Source organism: Somniosus microcephalus, chromosome 2 (genome assembly GCF_052327205.1).
Source record: "Somniosus microcephalus isolate GS21.2 chromosome 2, FLI_Smic_1.0, whole genome shotgun sequence".
NCBI classification, from domain to species: domain Eukaryota; kingdom Metazoa; phylum Chordata; class Chondrichthyes; order Squaliformes; family Somniosidae; genus Somniosus; species Somniosus microcephalus.
The window spans coordinates 150,746,800-150,766,232 of record NC_140988.1 but is presented as its reverse complement, the minus strand read 5'-3'; the positions used below and the strand labels follow the sequence as shown (position 1 = coordinate 150,766,232).

Genomic DNA, 19,433 nt, shown 5'->3' with positions numbered 1-19,433 from the left:
CCATCCTGTCCAACTCTGCCTTCAGTTGCTTTTGAAGAGCAAACGGAACTTTTCTGCATGGATGTATGACCGTTGGCATACTTTTATCTACTCTGATCGTGTGTTCTCCTGGAATGCAGCCTAGACCCTTAAATAGGTCGTTGTACTCTTTCATGAGTTCATCATAGACTGTCTCTCCTTCGCTTTCCACAACGAGGACTCTCTTTACCAGGTTCAGTCTCTCACAGGCTTTTAAACCTAGTATGGCTTGCACATCCTTTGGCACCACGATTAATGCTAGCGTGTGCTCTCTGTCCTTGTGTGTTACTTTGACAATGCATCTTCCTTTCACTGGTATATCAGTACCTGAGTATCCTGTCACTTTCACTTTTATTCCATGTATCTTTGGTCTGGGTCTAATTTTCTTAAAATCAGTCTCTGATATCACATTAACTTGTGCTCCAGTATCCAATTTAAATGGAATATGTATGTCATTCACTTTTAGTGTCAACATCCAGTCTCTTTTTTCTTTTTTGTTTTCAGACACAACATCTACATAGAACTCCTCTATCTCGCTTTCATCTACTGCATGGACCTTGCTTTGTTGCGCTTGGTTCTTACAGCAACGGGCATAATGGTTGTTTTTGTTGCAACTATTGCATGTTTTACCATATGCTGGACACTTTTTTGGTGGATTCTGTGTACCGCATCGACTACATGACTTTCGATTGTCCCTTTCATTTTTGTTCGCTGGCCACGCCTCTTTTTTCACATTGGCGCTCTTTTCGTTAAACAGTTTGTGTCCGTTCATTCTCACTGCATCCACGTTGCAGCTACTGTCACTGAACAGCTCCTTTGCCTGCGACTTCACAGTCTCTGTAGCCCTACACAGTGCTATGGCTTTTCCCAGGTCTAGATCTTGCTCTCTTAGCAGTCTTTCCCTTAGACCATTATCTGGAATACCACACACCAGTCTGTCTTTTATCAGCGAGTCTGTCAGTCCCCCAAATTCACATGTTTTGCTTCGGTTTCTCAGTTCAGTCACATACTGATCAATAGTCTCTCCTGTTTTCTGTACACATGTGAAAAATCTGTGCCTCTCAAATGTCACGTTATGTTTAGGTATGCAGTAGGCCTCAAACTGTTCCATTATTTTATCTAGCTTCATTTTGTCTCCATCAGCAGCGAATGTGAAGTTATTATAGACCTCCAGCGCTTCATCACCCATGACATGTAAGAACACTGACGCTTTCATTTTATCACTTTTCTCGTCAGCTCCGATTGCTGATAAATACAACTCCAAACGTTGTTTGAACCTTCTCCAATTTTCAGCCACATTACCTGTCAACTGAAGCTTCGCCGGTGGGTGTAAACCTTCCATTTTTTCACTTCGTTAGCTATTCTCCAATGGTAAGTAACAATGTTCTCTTTTGGTTTGCTAATATGTGGCGAGCTGATTTAACTTCAGATTTTTCCTCTTCATCTCTTTCAATCACTTCTGACACCATGTATCGATTTGTATTGTGGGTTCAATGACGAGACATTCATGAAAGAGAATGACTTTTTATCTAAAGTATGTTCAACTCAGTTAACAGCATTACAGGAGACATCATGTTTGAGATCCATCTAAAACGAAAGTAAAACTAAACTGCTTGTCTCTCACATGCCCTCTGCTGGTCAGGCATAAGTAATCAATCAGGCAAACATGCTGGTAATGCATCATAATCAAACAGGCAAATACCATCACTATTTGCTGATATCATTACAGTGTTCTCATGTTGAAGGATGGATACTGGATGGAGGGAATATTCTTGTGTTTGAAAGTGGAGAAAGAGTTAAGGTGCTGATGTCAAAGGGAAACTGCTACACAGGAGACTTCAGTGATGAGATGCACTTTGAATTCCTTTGTTGTAGGCCAGTGTGATGCTCTGCATGTAGTGTGATCTCCAAAGCTAGGGGCACCACCCTGGCAGCAACATCAAAGTCCAGACCTTTTTGCATGTCAAAGTTGTGCAGCATGCAGCAGGTTATAAGTATGCCATGTCACACGATCTGGAGGATACTGTAGAGCCCCTACCAATCAGTCTAGGCAGCAAAAGTGGCCCCTTTAAAACCCCAATGGTTCTTGAAATGACCAATCTTGTTGGAGCAGCATGTGCCTCATTGTAGCACCTCTGGGGATGTTTGGGCCACTCTTAGTGGGGTCATTATCAATGGGACACGGGGGTAGACTTAGTCACACACATGCCATCCATTGAATTTTTTTTGAAGAGATCAGGAGAAATTTGGAAGGATGAATGCATTGTGACAATTTCCAGCATCCCATGCTGACATGTTGTGCATATTGTGTGACACATTCAGGGTGTAGAAGCCCTTCTGGAAATAATTTTCTGTAGAAGTTTACAAAGCAACTTGCGTGCCATCAGTTATACCCATGACCTTGGGTAAGTCAGCAACCCTGTTAAACTGGATTGCCACATCTTGCTACTCCCTTACTGTGATGACAAATGTGATCAATATCCCTGCTGTCCTGTAAAGTGCTTCAATTGCATGCCTGTACTGCAGTCTAGCTGATATTACACTGAAACCCTATGCCATAAAGGTTGAGTGCAGTCATCACCTTCAATGCCAGACACCAATGTGGACAGATTATGGAGGCTGCAGGTCTTCATGCAGTAGATGGCAGAGCTGATATATTGCTCGTTTATTGAAGCACACAATTCTAATACACTTCTCACAAAGGTCCTCCCATGACCTATGTTGCCTGTATATTCTATGCAGAGGTGGCCAATCTGGTGGGGTGCATTCTCTTTCAATGCTGTCCCCTCTCCTTTGTTGCTCCTCCTCCATAATAAATGGCATACAAAAGGTTTGCAATACCTCTTCCAGAGAAACCTTCTCTGGGTGAAGGCGTGGAGGTGTGTTGCAAGTCTGAAGATGCAGTGGTTTTGTTCGAGGTTCATCCTCAATGGCCATGATTTCAGGCACCCCCACCCTGCCTCCACCCCAAGATTGTATTCGTGTACCAAGCGTCTAAATACTACACATTGGCTCAGTTTGAAAATAATCAAGGTAATCAAACATCTCTGGAAACAGTACCTCAAATGTTTTGCACATTCCAAATGTGAATAGAATATTAGCACCAAATCATTTTAGCTCACTGTAAAAGGTAGCATTCTTTCAAGTACAATGTGTGAACTTTTTTTTTATTCATTGCTGGGATGTAGGCATCGCGGGAAAGGCCATCATTTATTTGCCCTCCATAAGGTGGTGGTGAACCGCCTTCATGAATCACTGCTGTCCACGTGGTGAAGATACTCCCATAGTGCTGTAACGGAGGGCGTTCCAGGACTTTCACCCAACGATGCTGAAGGAATGGCAATATATTTCCAAGTCAGGATTGTGTGTGACTTGGAGGAATGAATTTTGTCCAGGTCTTACTACATGCGGGCATAGACTGCTGAGGCGTTGCGAATGGAACTGAACACAATGCAATCATCAACGAACATCCCCATTTCTGACCCTGTGATGGAGGGAAGGTCATTGATGAAGCAACAGAAGATGGTTGGGCCTAGAGCACTGCCCTAAGGAACTCCTGTAGTGATGTCATGGGGCTGAGATGATTGGCCTCCAACGACCACAAATACCTTCCTTTGTGCTAGGTATAAATCCAGCCAATGGAGAGTTTTACCCCCAGATTCCCATTGACTTCAATTTTACTGGAGCTGCTTGATGCCACACTGTCAAATGCTGCCTTCCTTGATGGCAAGGGCAGACACTCTCACCTCTGAAATTCAGCTGTTTTATTCATGTTTGGACCAAGGCTGTAATGAGGTCTGGAGCCAAGTGTTCCTGGCAGAACCCAAACTGAGCATTGGCAAGCAAGTGCCGTTTGATAGCACTGTCGACGACATCTTCCATCACTTTGCTGATGATTGAGAATAGACTGATGGGGTGGTAATTGGCCGGATTGGATTTGTCCTGCTTTTGGAAATACCTGGGCAGCATGACAGCCAGGGTATCCAGTGCGCTCAGCTGTTTCTTGATACCTGGTTCAGCTTTCGCTCAGTGGGTAGCACTCTCGCCTCTGTGTCTCGAAGGTTGTGAATTCAAGTTCCACTCAATGGAACTTGAGCACATAAATCTAGGCTGACACTCAAGTGCAGTGCTGAGGGAGTGCTGCAATGTTGGGAGGTACCAGCTTATGGATGGCATCCGCCCGCAGTATTTTGCTATTGTACCAGTAAGGACCATTCCGGCTTCTCCTTCTGTAGTTGCCTTCTCCACCCATCTCCCAGCCTCTCTAAATGCACTTCCACCAGCACACATTCAACCCTCCAACCCTCACACTGCCGAGCAACGGATTCCTGACCGCTTCTTAAATAGTCATTGTAACGTCAGGTTTCTGGGTCCTTCTCGCGAGGTTTGGCCGGGCCCGCTTTTTCCCGGCCCGCGCGGGCGTTGCTATAGAGACAGCAAGTGGACCGGTGGTGGTTGGCAATTAAATCAATCGCGAGTGGAAAAAGGTGAGTGAGAGAAAAGATAAAGGGCAAGGGGAGAATATGGAGTGAGAGAAAAGATAACGGGCGAGGGGAGAATATGGAATTGGAGAAAAGAAAACGGGCGAAGGGAGAATATGGAGTTGGAGAAAAGAAAACGGGTGAGGAGAGAATATGGAGTTGGAGAAAAGAAAACGGGTGAGGGGAGAATATGGAGTTGGAGAAAAGAAAACGGGTGAGGGGAGAATATGGGGTGAGAGAAAAGATAACGGGCGAGGGGAGAATATGGAGTGAGAGAAAAGATAACGGGCGAGGGGAGAATATGGAGTTGGAAAAAGAAAACGGGCGAGGGGAGAATATGGAATTGGAGAAAAGAAAACGGGCGAAGGGAGAATATGGAGTTGGAGAAAAGAAAACGGGCGAGGGGAGAGTATGGAGTTGGAGAAAAGAAAACGGGTGAGGGGAGAATATGGAGTTGGAGAAAAGAAAACGGGCGAGGGGAGAATATGGAGTTGGAGAAAAAACGGGCGAGGGGAGAATATGGAGTGAGAGAAAAGATAACGGGTGAGGGGAGAATATGGAGTTGGAGAAAAGAAAATGGGCGAGGGGAGAATATGGAGTGAGTGAAAAGATAATGGGTGAATATGGAGTGAGGGGGAAACGGTGAATGTGTGGTGGAAAAGCAGAGGGGTGAGGGGAAATGTGGCGCGAGTGAGGCCAGAAAAAAAACACGGGGGCTGGAAGGGGACACCGAGTATTTTTCATTGGTTGATGGGATATGGGCATTGCTGCCAATGCTGGCATTTCTTCCCCATCCCTGTGGAGGGAATGTTTGGAGAAATGTGGCGCTGGGGAGCGGAAAGATGTCGTGAGTGAGGGGACAATTGGGAAGTGTGGCCTCGGTGAGGGGGAAACCTGTTATGGGGAAAATGGAGTGGGTGAGGGGTAACATGGTGTAAGTGAAGGGAAAAATAGCTGGGTGAGTGAAAATAATGCGAGTGTGGAAGGAAGAGGGGTAAACATGGGGTAAATGAGCCCCAGTACATCGCTGCAGGAGTTCCTCAGGGCAGTGTCCTAGGCCCAACCATCTTCAGCTGCTTCATCAATTTGCCTTTGCAACTCCTCAGATAATGAAGCAGTCCATGCTCACTTGCAGCAAGACCAGGACAACATTGAGGCTTGGGCTGATAAATGGCAAGTAACATTCACGCCACAGAAGTGCCAGGCAATGATTAGTGCCAACAAACGCGAGTCTAAACACCGCCCCTTGACATTCAACGACATTACCATCGCGGGATCCCCCATCAACTTTCTTGGGGTCACCATTGACCATAAACTTAACTGGACCAGCCACATAAATACTGTGGATACAAGAGCAGGTCAGAGGCTGGGTATTCTGTGGTAAGAGTCTCACCTCCTGACTCCCCAAAGCCTTTCCACCTACAAGGCACAAGTCAGGAGTGTGATGGAATACTCTCCACTTGCCTGGAAGAGTGCAGCTCCAACAACACTCAAGAAGCTAGACACCATCCAGGACAAAGCAGCCTGCTTGATCGGCACCCCATCCACCACCTTAAACATTCACTCCCTCCACCACCGGCGCACCGTGGCTGCGGTGTGTACCATCTACAAGATGCACTGCAGCAACTCGCCAAGGCTTCTTCGGCAGCACCTCCCAAACTGGCAACCTCTACCACCTAGAAGGACAAGGGCAGCAGGCACATGGGAACACCATCACCTCCAAGTTCCCCTCCAAGTTACAACCATCCTGACTTGGAAATATATCGCCATTCCTTCATTGTCACTGGTTTAAAATCCTAACAGCTCTATGGGAGTACTTTCACCTCACGGACTGCAGCGGTTCAAGGTGGCGCCCTCCCCAGCACCTTCAAGGACAATTAGGGATTGGGAATAAATGCTGGCCTTGCCAGCGATGCCCACATCTCAGGAGCAAATAAAAAAATCATTGGTCTGAGCTAGGGAGGGCAAAAATTAGCCATAATTGTCGGTGCTGATTGCTATCTGCTGACTTCACCTGCCACACATGTGGACATTGTGAGAGGCCAGGTCAGGCTTAATTATGGTGGCTCCCACCATAATTGAGCCTGATCCTGGCCTCTCCCAATAGTTCAATAGTCTGCCAATATTGTGATTCCTATTGCCCTCCTGCTATTCATCATTTCCTCGCTACCCTGAAAGATATCTACTTCCTTGCAAACAATAGCTTCCCTACATTACAACAGTCACTACATTTCAAAAGTACTTTACTGACTATGATGCGTTTGGGATGTCCCAAGGTCATGAAAAGCACTAAAAAGACACTGTACAAGTTCTTCCTTTCCAGATGAGTGTATTGAATTGCTGGCTAGGCTGAAACCTGGTTTAGCAAAGGCAACTTCATCCCCTCATCTGAGGGCACCCAATCTGGTAACATGTTTCCTGCTTCAATCAACTTGGTATGGCTCTTGTCTTCAGATCCAGCTTGACTATTCTCCATACACCTTCACTTCCTTTGAGCACATTATTTTCTAACATACTTCTCAGGCCCCATGATGAATTTCCTCACCAAAATCTCTTCCCTACACTCCTTACTTATCATTGAGTAACTCCTTAACCTCGGGTGATTTGAAACTATATCTAAGTTCACCCATCCACTCCCCTCTGACTTCAGTTGGTAGCACACTTGCTTCTGAGTCAGAAGAACATAAGAACATAATACGTAGGAGCAGGAGTAGGTCATTTGGCCACTCAGACCTGCTCCGTCATTCAATAAGATCATGGCTGATCTGATCTTGGCCTCAACTCCACTTCCCTGCCCACTCCCCATAACCCTTGACTTCCTTACCTTTCAAAAATCTGTCTATCTCCACCTTAAATATAAATCAATGACCTAGCCTCCACAGCTCTCTGGGGAAGAGAATTCCAAAGATTCACGACCCTCTGAGTGAAGAAATTCCTCCTCATTTTCAATTTAAAAGGGTGCCCCTTATTCTGAAACTATGCCCCCTAGTTCCAGATTCCCCCACAAGGGGAAACATCCTCTCTGCATCTACCCTGTCAAGCCCCTTCAGAATCTTATATGTTTCAATAAGATCCCCTCTCATTCTTCTAAACTCCAATGAGTATAGGCCCAACCTTCTCAACCTTTCGTCATACGTCAACCCCTTCATCCCAGGAATCAACCTAGTGAACCTTCTCTGCACTGCCTCCAATGCAACTATATCCTTCCTTAAATATGGAGACCAAAACTTTACACAGTACTCCAGGTGCAGTCTCACCAGCGCCCTGTAAAGTTGCATCAAAACTTCCCTACTTTTATACTGCATACTCCTTGCAATAAAGGCCAACATTCCATTAGCCTTCCTAATTACTTGCTGTACCTACATGCTAACTTTTTGTGTTTCATGTAACCCCAGAGAACTTTGGACTGCAGCATTTTGTAGTCTCTATTAAATCCGTGAATCTTAAGGTGTGGTGTTCTTCAATAAATAGATGGAGACTGCAGATCAACAATCAACAGGTGTTTACTGGATGAGGGTAGTCTAAAAACTAACAGTACAGATGCCTGCTCAGGGCTTATATACAGGTGTGGTCACTGCCGGTACTACAGTATACAGGAGCTGTAAAAGTAGTTCTCTCTTAAAGGTACATACACTACAATTCCTCCCCTTTTAGATTAACAGTACCATAACATTCAAATAACAGTTAACACTTTTAACATGCACAGTAACTGAAATAGTCCATTTATAGATTCAGTCTTTGGGGCGGCTTCCTGATCCTTTCTGGATAGCGCCTTTCCTGAGTGTGTTGTTCTTGGTGCGGAGGCGATTCTGGCCCCCTGTCGTCGGTTAGTTCATCAGTTTCCGATGCTACTGTTTCTGGGGTAGATGCTACCGGTATGTCGGGTTCATCACCAGGTACGCTAGACATGGGGTTGACTCGTTCCTGTAACGCTAGGATCTGGTCGACATGGCGTCTCACAATGTTCTCCCCGACATCCACTGTGTACATTAGTGGCCCCTGCCGTGTGCATATCGTTCCGGGTTGCCATTTCTCTGTTCGGTAGTCGCGGGCCAAGACTGGTTGTCCTACATTGAAGCTCCTTGTCGGCTTCTCATTGATGTGCTGGAATTGCTTATTCTCAACATTTCTTCGCACATTTGGTCTGAGCAAATCCAGACGAGATCTCAACCTTCGGTTAAAGAACATCATGGCCGGGGTCTGGTTGGTAACTGCATGTGTCGCATTTCTGTAGGCTAACAGGAAATTGTCCACCTTATGCTGCAGTGGAATGTCGTCATCGCACATGGCCCTTACTGCCTTTTTAAAGGTTTGTACGAACCTCTCAGCCAATCCATTTGTGGCTGGATGATACGGGGCGGATGTGTAATGCCTTACCCCATTACTTCTCAAATTTCCGAAACTCTTCGGACACAAACTGTGGTCCGTTATCAGAGCAAATCTGCTCTGGCAAGCCGTTCCTGGCAAATATGGTCCGTAGGACTGCAATCGTTTTCTCCGTAGTGGTGGAGGACATTTTGATCACCTCAGGCCATTTCGAGTGCGCATCCACTGCTATTAAGAACATTGAGTCCATGAATGGACCAGCAAAATCAATATGCACCCGTTGCCATGGAGAGGAGAGCCACTCCCATGGGTGTAGAGGGGCATGTGGTGGTGCATTTTGGACCTTCTGGCATCCTGAGCAGCTCTTTGTTAGGTCCTCGATTTGTTGATCGATTCCCGGCTACCGCACATAAGCCCTAGCAAGGCTTTTCATTTTCACCCCTCCCAGATGGCCTTCGTGAAGCTCATTGAGCACTCTCTCCCTTAACTTGGGTGGAAGTACCACTCGGGATCCACACATCACTGTCCCCTGACATACTGACAGCTGTTCTCTTCTGGATGAGAATGCTGGCGACAGTGAGTCGCCATGTGTTGGCCATCCCTTCACCGTCAAATCATATACCCGAGACAGTGTCGGATCATTTCGGGTCTCCTTCTCTATATCCGCGTTAGTTACTGGCAAGCGTTCAATTATCGACGAATAAAATATTTCAACAGGGTCCACTGCTGGTGCTTCCTCCGCAGTAGGCAGTGGCAGGCGTGATAGCCCATCAGCGTTTCCATGCTGTTTCGTGCCCTTATACTCTATTTCACATTGGTTCGCCCCTAGAAAAAGGGACCATCTTTGTAGCCGTTGCGCAGTCATCACCGGAACGCCCTTCTTTGGATTAAAGATGGAGACAAGTGGTTGGTGGTCAGTCAGCAAGGTGAACTTCTGCCCGTGCAGATAGTGGTTGAACTTTTTTACTCCCCATACTAGGCTGAGGGCCTCCCTGTCAATCTGGGCGTAGTTGCGCTCGGCTGAGGTTAGTGACCGAGACGCAAAGGCTACTGGCCTCTCCAATCCATCTGGGAATTTGTGCGACAGCACCGCTCCAATACCATAGGGTGATGCATCACACGCCAACCGAATTGGTAGTGCTGGGTTGAAATGGGCCAACACCTCTTTTGATGTGATCAATTCTTTGCACTTCTGGAAAGCTCATTTACATTCGTCATTCCACTTCCATGGTACCCCCGTCTGCAGTAGGGTGTTCAGTGGGTGTAATACTGTTGACAAATTTGGTAAGAACTTATGGTAGTAGTTCACCAGCCTGAGGAACGACCTCAGTTGTGACACATTTTCTGGTGCTGGAGCCTTGACGACTGCCTCAATCTTCTCAGGGGACTTATGTAACCCCTCTTCATCAATAACGTGGCCACAATATGAGATCTGCTTCTGGAAAAACTCGCATTTGTGGCGATTAGCTCGTAGCCCATATTCCTTCAATCTAGTGAGCACCTGCTCCAGGTTGGCGAGGTGATCACTGTCATTTTTGCCCGTGACCAGGATGTCGTCCAAATAACACTGGGTCCCTGGAATCCCTTGCAGGACTTGATCCATTGCCCTTTGCCAAATAGCCGGAGCCGATGCTACCCCGAACACCAGCCGGTTGTATTGGTAGAGACCTTTGTGAGTGTTGGTCGTGAGGTATTGTTTCGAGGCTTCTTCTACCTCCATTTGCAGGTACGCCTGGGCCAGATCAATCTTAGTGAAGCGTTTCCCTCCAGGATAGCGAGGCGAAAATATCTTAAATCCGCAGAAGTGGATATTGTACCGTGTGAAGGACTGGGTTCACTGTCACCTTAAAGTCCCCACAGATGTGAACCTTCTTTGGTTCCCCAGGCGTATTACTCAACGACCTCTTCATTACAGGAACGATGGGTGTAGCCCACTCGCTCCAGTCCACTTTGGACAGTACTCCTGAACGTTCCAAACCTTCCAGCTCTGCTTCGACGGCTGGGCGGATCGCATAAGGCACCGGTCTGGCCTTAAAAAACTTTGGGCTTGCATTTTCTTCTATTTTAATCATCGCTGTTATGCCTTTTAGTGTTCCGAGTCCCTCCTGGAACACTTCTTGTGCGTCAGTTAGCATTTTTGACAGTCCAGGTGTGACGTCGTCATCCTTTTTGGCCTCTACCGTCAGTGCCTGTATGGAATGCCAATCTAATTGTATCTTCCAGATCCATTCACGTCCTAGTAGTGGTGGTCCTCCATCTGGCAAGACATATAGGTCCATTTTTGGTATTTCCTGGCCGTTGTATATCACGTTCACCCTTATTTTTCCTTTGGGGTAGACTTTTTGCCCCGTGTACGTCTTCAAGACAATCTCTGTAGCTCTCAAGGGCATATGTGAGAATAGCCGCTTGTAGTCTCTTCGGTTTATGACTGTTAGGGCTGATCCTGTGTCCAGTTCCATTTTCACTTGGACTCCGTCTATCTTGAGCGTGACCCAGATAGTCTGGTGATCCTCCATTTTGATTACATTATGTAGTTTCAGACAACCCAGCTCCTTGCTTCTGGAGTCTGTATCACTTTTCTGTTCGTCTGAACTACTCTCCGTCACCTTATGTACCTTTTTGTACTTCTCTTGTGGAGATTTCTTGCTGCTGGTTTTCTTCCCCGACCTGCAGACTCTTGCTATGTGTCCTGTTTTTCCACACTGTCTGCACACTTGGTCCTTGAATCAACAATCCTTCTGGTCGTGTGTTGTTCTGCCGCAGCGATAACACTTCCCTGCTCCATATGACATTTCATTGGTGCCATATTCTTGCGGTCTCCGTTGTATCTCTGCAGCGCCCCGTGCGGCTGCTTCGTGTGATACTGCCATGCTGAAAGCCTTGTCCAGCGTAAGATCCTTTTCTGATAGAAGCCGTTTCTGGGTTCCTTCACTTTGAAGCCCACACACAAACTTGTCCCTTAACGTATCTGCTAGTCCCATTCCAAACTGGCAGTGTTTCGATAGCTTGCGCAGTTCCGTTAAATACTCAGCATTACTTTCGTCTTTATGCTGGTTCCTTTTGTGAAACTTAAATCTTTCTGCTATCAGCAGCGGTGTGGGGTTTAAGTGGTCCTGTAGGATTTCCACTATGTTTTCGAAATCCTTATCCACTGGCTTCTCTGGGGTTATTAGGTTTCGCAGTAAGCCATATGTTTTTGCACCCATGGAATTCAACAAAACCAGTGCTTTCCTGGCATCTGGCACTTCATTCGCCTTGCAGTACACCTCAATGCGTTCCACATATGTCGCCCAATCTTCGATTTCATTGTCGAACGCTGTGACACTGCCACTCTTCGGCATCCCTGGGTGTGGTTAGACTGGCTAAAATGGCGTCTCCCGCGCTCTCCCTTCTCCGCTGGCTCAAAATGGCGTCTCCCGCACTTCCCTTTCTTCCCACGCTCGCCCTTCTTCTCCGCTGCGGCTTCAAAAATGGCATCTCCCGCGCTCTCCCTTCTTCTCCGCGGCTCAAATGGCGTCTCCTGCACTTCCTTCCTTCCCCCACGGATGCTGCTCAGCCCTTGAGCCCTGGCTGCGTTCTGCGCGTTTTCCTGTGCGCCTCTCTCGTTGCCGCCGCTCGGTCCTGAACCCCGGCTATGCTTTACCCTCTTTCTCTTTTTGTTTTCCGTCGACGCCGCTCGGTCTTCAACCCCCGGCTGCGCCCTGTGCGCTTTACCCTCTCTCTTACCCCGTCGACGCTGCTCGGCCTTTTCTGTGCCGTCGGTTGGCTCCAGCCGCCGCTGTCTGGGAAGGGTCTGCGCTGTACCTGTTGCCAGCCTGTTGCTGGATCGTTGTGGCTGGAGAACCAAGCCCAGCTCTCAACAGCCTCCCCTGCGATGCTTACTCTCTGCCGGATGACTGGGCGGTTGCTCGTGGTCGACGCCCGTGCTTCTGGCCTCGACTTTCTTCCACTGTCCTCCAGGAGCGAATCCTTGGGAGGAAATGCAGAGTTGCAGGTAGGTTCGAATCGACCTCGTCGCCACTATTAAATCTGTGAATCTTAAGATATGGTGTTCTTCAATAAATAGACGGAGACTGCAGATCAACAATCAACAGGTGTTTACTGGATGAGGGTAGTCTAAAAACTATCAGTACAGATGCCTGCTCAGGGCTTATATACAGGTGTGGTCACTGCCGGTACTACAGTATACAGGAGCTGTAAAAGTAGTTCTCTCTTAAAGGTACATACACTACAGTCTCCATTTAAATAATAATTTGCTCTTTCATTCTTCCTTCCAAAGTGGATAACCTCACATTTTCCCACATTATACTCCATCTGCCAAATTTTTGCCCACTCACTTAACCTATCTATATCCCTTTGCAGACTCTTTGGGCTGGATTTTAATTCAGGGGCGGGTTGGGGTTGTTTAATCCGCATCTCATGTTATCCACACAAATCTAAATCGATGCGGGAGATTGATGCGATTTTAACTTAATTGTCCAATTGAGTTCCAACGTGTGGGAACCCATGGCAAATGAGTTTTTCCAGTCTGAAAGTCACTTCCGATTACGTCATTGCTGCTGCATTTAAGGTCTGCAACGAGCCTTGCTTCTTCTGCAAGCTGACAACCTTTTGGCCTTTAATGCTACAGAGACCTGAAGGCAGAATGGCCAGTGAAAGACCTAGGTCTGCCCGAAGATTTGATGACATTGCCCAGCAGGCTCTGGTTGAGGGAGCAAGAGCTCATAAAGAGGTGCTCTTCCCTTCTTCAGGGAGGAAGAAGTCTCCCCAGCAGACCAAGGCTGCGTTGCTGCAAGTGGCAAAGGAGGTCAGCTCCTTATCGGTAACCCGCAGAACATGGATTCAGTGCAGGAAAAGATTTCATGACCTTCTGCGCACTGGAAAAGTGAGTATGAATTTCCCATCACCCTCAATCTGATCGCCATTGCATTTCCTCACCAGCACTCAGCTTTAGCAATCTCTTCCTCCACATCCCACTTGACACTGACATCCATACACCCTTACCCATTCCCTTTCTCTCTATGGTCACATTCACCTAACTATTTGACTATGCAGCCCTCACACTCCCTATCACTGTGATGCTATGATAACAACTGACAACACACCGGGAGGGCCCTTGGTCTTGCCATCTCACTCCATCTTTCTCCTAAGTATCTATGCTATGGATTCTCTACACTCACTCCTTCATTCTCACTCAACCTCCACTTGTCTCCCTCATTGCAGGAAAAGAGAGCTCACAATAAGCGAGAAAGAGCGAGGACAGGAGGAGGGCCACCCTCAGTAGCCCACCTCACCTCCTGGGAGGAGGTCGTCCTGGAGATAGTCAGAGTGGAGGAAGATGCGCAAGTGGGGGACGGACAGACGGGTGCATCACAGCAAGCTGGTGACAGAATAGTTTTCCATCTCTCATTGACATTGCATGAGTCGCTGATAATGATTCTGAAGCTCTAGCAGATGGACTTATGATCATCTGCAATATGCAATGTGCATGTAACCTTGGCATCACATCTCTGACTCTTTCCTTTACTCCCCCACAGGACCATCGACGGCACCCGTCCCCACTAGCCAGGAGGAGGAGTCTGAACATCAAGACTCCTCAGAGGAAGCTGCAACATCTGAGGGCGCAGCGTCAGCAGAATTAAGCGCACTCAGCACCAGTGCAGACACTCACACCTCGGTGGGACCGTCGGAACATAGAGTAGTGTTGTCACCTGGTGTATCACAGCTCACAAGTGAGCATCAGCTGATTGTGGAGACAGGGACAGCAGTGGAGAGTCCTAGTCAGAGGGCGCAGGACTCTGCCAGCTCGGCTCAGCTGCATGTCGACCCTCTGCCTCTGGGTGGCATAGTGGTTAGCACTGTTGCCTCACAGCGCCAGAGACCCGGGTTCGAATCCGGCCTCGGGTGACTGTCTGTGTAGAGTTTACACATTCTCCCCGTGTTTGCGTGGGTTTCCTCCGGGTGCTCCGGTTTCCTCCCACAGTCCAAAGATGTGTGGGTTAGGTTGATTGGCTATGATAAATTGACCCTTAGTGTTAGGGGGATTAAATACGGGGATAGGGTGGGATATGTGTTGGTGTAGGGGTTACGGGGATCGGGTGGGATATGTGTCGGTGCAGGCTCGATGGGCCGAAATGGCCTCTATCTGCACTGTGGGGTTTCTGTGATTCTGTGAAGATCAGCGGTGCGGGAACTCCAGGAACAGATGCAGGAGTCTCTGGCGGGTTTTGTCTCCAAAACTCTTCGCTGTGAGTGTGGAGCGAATGGAGGAGTCCATAGCGAACATGAGCAGAGCCTTTGTGGAGTCATTGGCGCATGAACGCATCACCATGGAAAGCTTGGCAACCTCCATGGAGGTGATAAGTCACCAGAGTGCAGAAAATATGGTAAGTGTTCAAAATAGAATGACATCTCTGGAGGAGCGATGGTCATCTATTGAACAGAGAAACCAGACCTTCATGGAAGTCCTTCTGAGTAGGACTGCCAGTGCAGATACAGGTCCCCATGGCCCCCCTGATGTGCAGCAAGGTGCTCTCAAGCCACTTGCAAGCGCTGAGGGAGACCTGACCCATGAGAGGGTAGTTGGTGACATCGAGGAAGTGGGGGCTCCTCTCCAAGTGCTCACACTTCCATGCCACTGCAGAGCCCTCGGTCAGAGCCCCACCAGAGTCCACATCCAACTGAGATTGGCGTCTCAACCCCTGCACAGCCGCAGGAGCAGCAGACTGTTGACGAGCCCTCAGGATTACTTGCAATTGTCAGTATGGTGGTCAAATTGCTACGAATCAGCTGGTTCTTGGCCATTGTCGATGCTCAGGTAAGAAGCTGCGAGGCAAAAGTGCTTGAGTGGCTAGGCTACGCAAATCTGGCCAATATGAGTGCATTCCTTGCATCCCGGGCAGTTATGTTCTCGCGTACTGCTGCCGCTGGTTGATGGGCCTCTGCAAGATGTTCGTTTTCGCTCTCCTCCTCCTCCTCCAAGTGAGGAGCCACTTGGTCCTCAGGAATCTGCAAGCCACGACGCTGTGCCATGTTGTGAAGTGCACAGCAAACCACGACGATTCTGGAGACCCTGGCTGCTGAGTACTGCAGGGCTCCACCTGATCTATCCAGGCATCTGAAGCGCATGGTTTGCTTGATTATGGCTCCGGTGGACATGTGGCTGGAGTTGTAGCTCTCCTCAACTTCGTTGGATGGGCTCCTCAACGGCGTCATTAGCCACGTCTTCAGGGGATAGCCCTTGTCTCCAAGTAGCCATCCGTTAAGTTGGTCTGGCGGACTGAATAGCGGAGGCACACTAGACTGGCGCAGTATGAAGGAGTCATGGCAATTGCCAGGGTGTTTGGCACAAACATGCAAACTTTCCTTGTGGTCACACACCAGCTGAACGTTAATGGAGTGGAAGCCATTGCGGTTGGCAAAAATACCTGGATTACGATGGGGTGCCTTAAGGGCCACATGTGTGCAGCCAATGACGCCCTGCACCCTTGGAACGCCTGCCAGATTAGCTAATCCAATCGCACACGCCGTGACACTTGCTCGATCCTTGGTGAAATGGATGTGATTGTGCGTGAGGGCAAAGAGGGCATCGGTTACCTGCGTGATGCAAGTGTGTGCGGCCGCCTGGGTGATGCCGCTGATGTCTGCTGCTGATCCCTGGAATGAGCCGGAGGCAAAAATGTTGAGTGCGGTGGTGACTTTGACAGCCACTGGTAAGGGTTGTCCATCTGGTCCTCTGGGCTGCAGGTCTTGTTGCAGCATGGCGCAGAAGTCACCCACTACCTCTTGCGAAAGTCGGAGCCGCCTTTGGCACTGCTGCTCAGACATGTTGAAGTAGCTCACCGTGTCTGTAGACCCTGTTTGGGGGGTATCTCCTGCGCCACCGGGCTTCCATGCGCTGGCCCCTTCTGGCCTGTGCAGCTTCAGGTGTGTGAGCAGCAGCTTGGCGCTCCTGCTGGTGCTGCTGCTGTTGGTGCTGCTGTTGTTCATGGTTCTGCTGGTGCCACAGCTGGTCTTCGTCCTCATCTAATGTCCAGAAGGGAAGGAAATAAATGCCTCCCATGCTTCTGGTATATGCCTCAGTTGAGGAAGCGCTCAGTCAAGGTGGCGAGAGGGGTTTCCCAGGAGGTCACACTGGAGATGGGTGTCAGGCTCCAAACTTCCACAGCTGTGGTTATGCCTTCTAAAAGTTCCCCAGACCTGAGACAACAAAGTCCTGCCACCTGCAAATGATGGCTGATCTAATCTCTTATTTAATGGTTGACCTGCAGCTGATAGTCAGCAATCCAATTGTGCTCCTACCAGGTTTCACCGTCGTGTTTCAGAACAGGCGTGCTTCACGTGGGAAAAGGGTTAAAATCGCAAAGGCCTTTCAAAATGGCATTATAAAGGCAATTTAGTGCTTGTTAAGGGCCTTAACGGCCTATCCCGCCTCTTGGAGGCGGGACGGAGACGGGAGCATTAGACACGAATTAATGAAAATTGCTTGGAGGCGGGGTTGGGCCCGCCTGCCAGTTTTTGCAATTTTAACCCCCCACACGCCTCCAATCCCGCCTCCACGGCCCAATGAATATCCTGCTCTTTGTGTCCTCCACACAACGGTAACCCACCTATCTTTGTATCATCAGAAAATTTGGCTAAAGTACATCTAGTCCCTTCATCCAAGCCATTAATATAGATTGTAAATAGTTGAGGCCCCAGCACTGATCCCTGCGGCACCCCACTAGTTACTGATTGCCAACCGGAAAATGATCCATTTTTCCCAAGTCTCTGTTTTCTGTTAGTTAGCCAATCCCCTATCCGTGCCAATATATTACCCCCAACCCCGTGCGCTCTTATCTTGTGCAGTAACCTTTTATGTGGCACCTTATCGAATGCCTTCTGGAAATCCAAATACACTGCATCTACTGGTTCTCCTTTATCCACCTTGTTTGTTACATCCTCAAAGAACTCTAGCAAATTTGTCAAACATGATTTCTCTTTCATAAAACTATGTTGACTCTGCTTGATTGTCTTATGATTTTCAAATGTCCTGCTATTACCTCCTTAATAATGGATTCCAGCATTTTCCCAATGACAGATGTTAGGCTTACTGGCCTATAGTTTCCTGCTTTCTGTCTCCCTCCTTTCTTGAATAGTGGCATTATATTTGCGGTTTTCCAATCCGCCGGGACCTCTCCAGAATCCCGGGAATTTTGGTAGATTACAACTAACGCATCCATTATCTCTGCAGCCACTTCTTTTAAGACCCTAGGATGCAGGCCATCAGGTCCAGGGGACTTGTTGGCCTTTAGCCCCATTAGTTTGCCCAGTACTTTTTCATAGAATCATAGAAAGTTACAGCATGGAAGGAGGCCATTTCGGCCCATTGTGTCCGCGCCGGCCAACAAAGAGCTATCCAACCTAATCCCACTTCCCAGCTCTTGCTCCGTAGCCCTGCAGGTTAGAGCATCCCAAGTGCACATCCATATACTTTTTAAATGTGGTTTGGGTTCCTGCCTCTACCACCCTTTCAGGCAGTGAGTTCCAGACACCCACAACTGTCTGGGTGAAGAAATTTCCCCTCAAATCCCCTCTAAACCTTCCCCCAGTTACTTTAAATCCGTGCCCCCTGGTTTTTGACCCCTCTGCTAAGGGAAATAGGTCCTTTCTATCCACTTTATTTATGCCCCATATAATTTCATACACCTCAATAAGGTCTCCCATCAGCCTCCTCTGTTCCAAGGAAAACAGACCCAGCCTATCCAGTCTTTCCTCATAGCTAAGATTCTCTACTCCCGGCAACATCCTTGTAAATCTCCTCTGTACCCTCTCTGGTGCAATCACATCTTTCCTGCAATGTGGTGACCAGAACTGCCTGCAGTACTCTAGCTGAGGCCTAACTAGTGTTTTATACAGTTGAAGCATAACCCCCCCTGCTCTTGTATTCTATGCTACGGCTAATAAAGGCAAGCATTCCGTATGCCTTCTTAACCACCTTATCTACTTGGCCTGCTACCTTCAGGGATCTGTGGACATGCACTCCAAGGTCCCTTTGTTCCTCTACAATACTCAGCGTCCTACCATTTAATGTGTATTCCCTTTCCTTGTTAGCCCTCCCTAAATGCATTACCTCACACTTCTCCGGATTGAATTCCATTTGCCATTGTCTGCCCACCTGACCAATTTATTGATATCTTCCTGCAGTCTACAGCTTCCTTCTTCAGTATCAACCACACAGCCGATTTTAGTATCATCTGCAAACTTCTTAATCATACCCCCAATATTCAAGTCAAGATCGTTGATATATACCACAAAAAGCAAGGGACCTAGTACTGAGCCCTCTGGAACCCCACTGGAAACAGCCTTCCAGTCACAGAAACACCCGTCAACCATTACCCTCTGCTTCCTGTCTCCGAGCCAGTTTTGAACCCAACTTGACACTTTGCCCTGGATCCCATGGGCTTTTAACTTCGTGACCAGTCTGCCATGTGGAACCTTATCAAAAGCCTTGCCAAAGTCCATATACACTACATCAAATGCACTACCCTCATCGACCCTCGTTACCTCGTCAAAAAATTCAGTCAAGTTTGTCAGACGCGACCTTCCTTTAACAAATCCGTGCTAACT

The 19,433-nt window shown here is 48.0% G+C and overlaps 1 long non-coding RNA gene across 4 annotated transcripts in view; it reads left to right on the top strand.

Annotated features, from left to right (window-relative positions):
* The first annotated feature begins 4,432 nt into the window (after window positions 1-4,432).
* LOC147123021 (uncharacterized) overlaps window positions 4,433-19,433 on the top strand; it is a 73,214-nt gene continuing 58,213 nt past the window's right edge. For 3 of the 4 annotated variants that reach the window (XR_015073108.1, XR_015073112.1, XR_015073109.1), the window contains exon 1: window positions 4,433-4,505. This is a non-coding gene — a long non-coding RNA (uncharacterized LOC147123021). The remainder of the gene's footprint in view (window positions 4,506-19,433) is intronic. The other variant, XR_015073111.1, reaches the window with a different exon arrangement.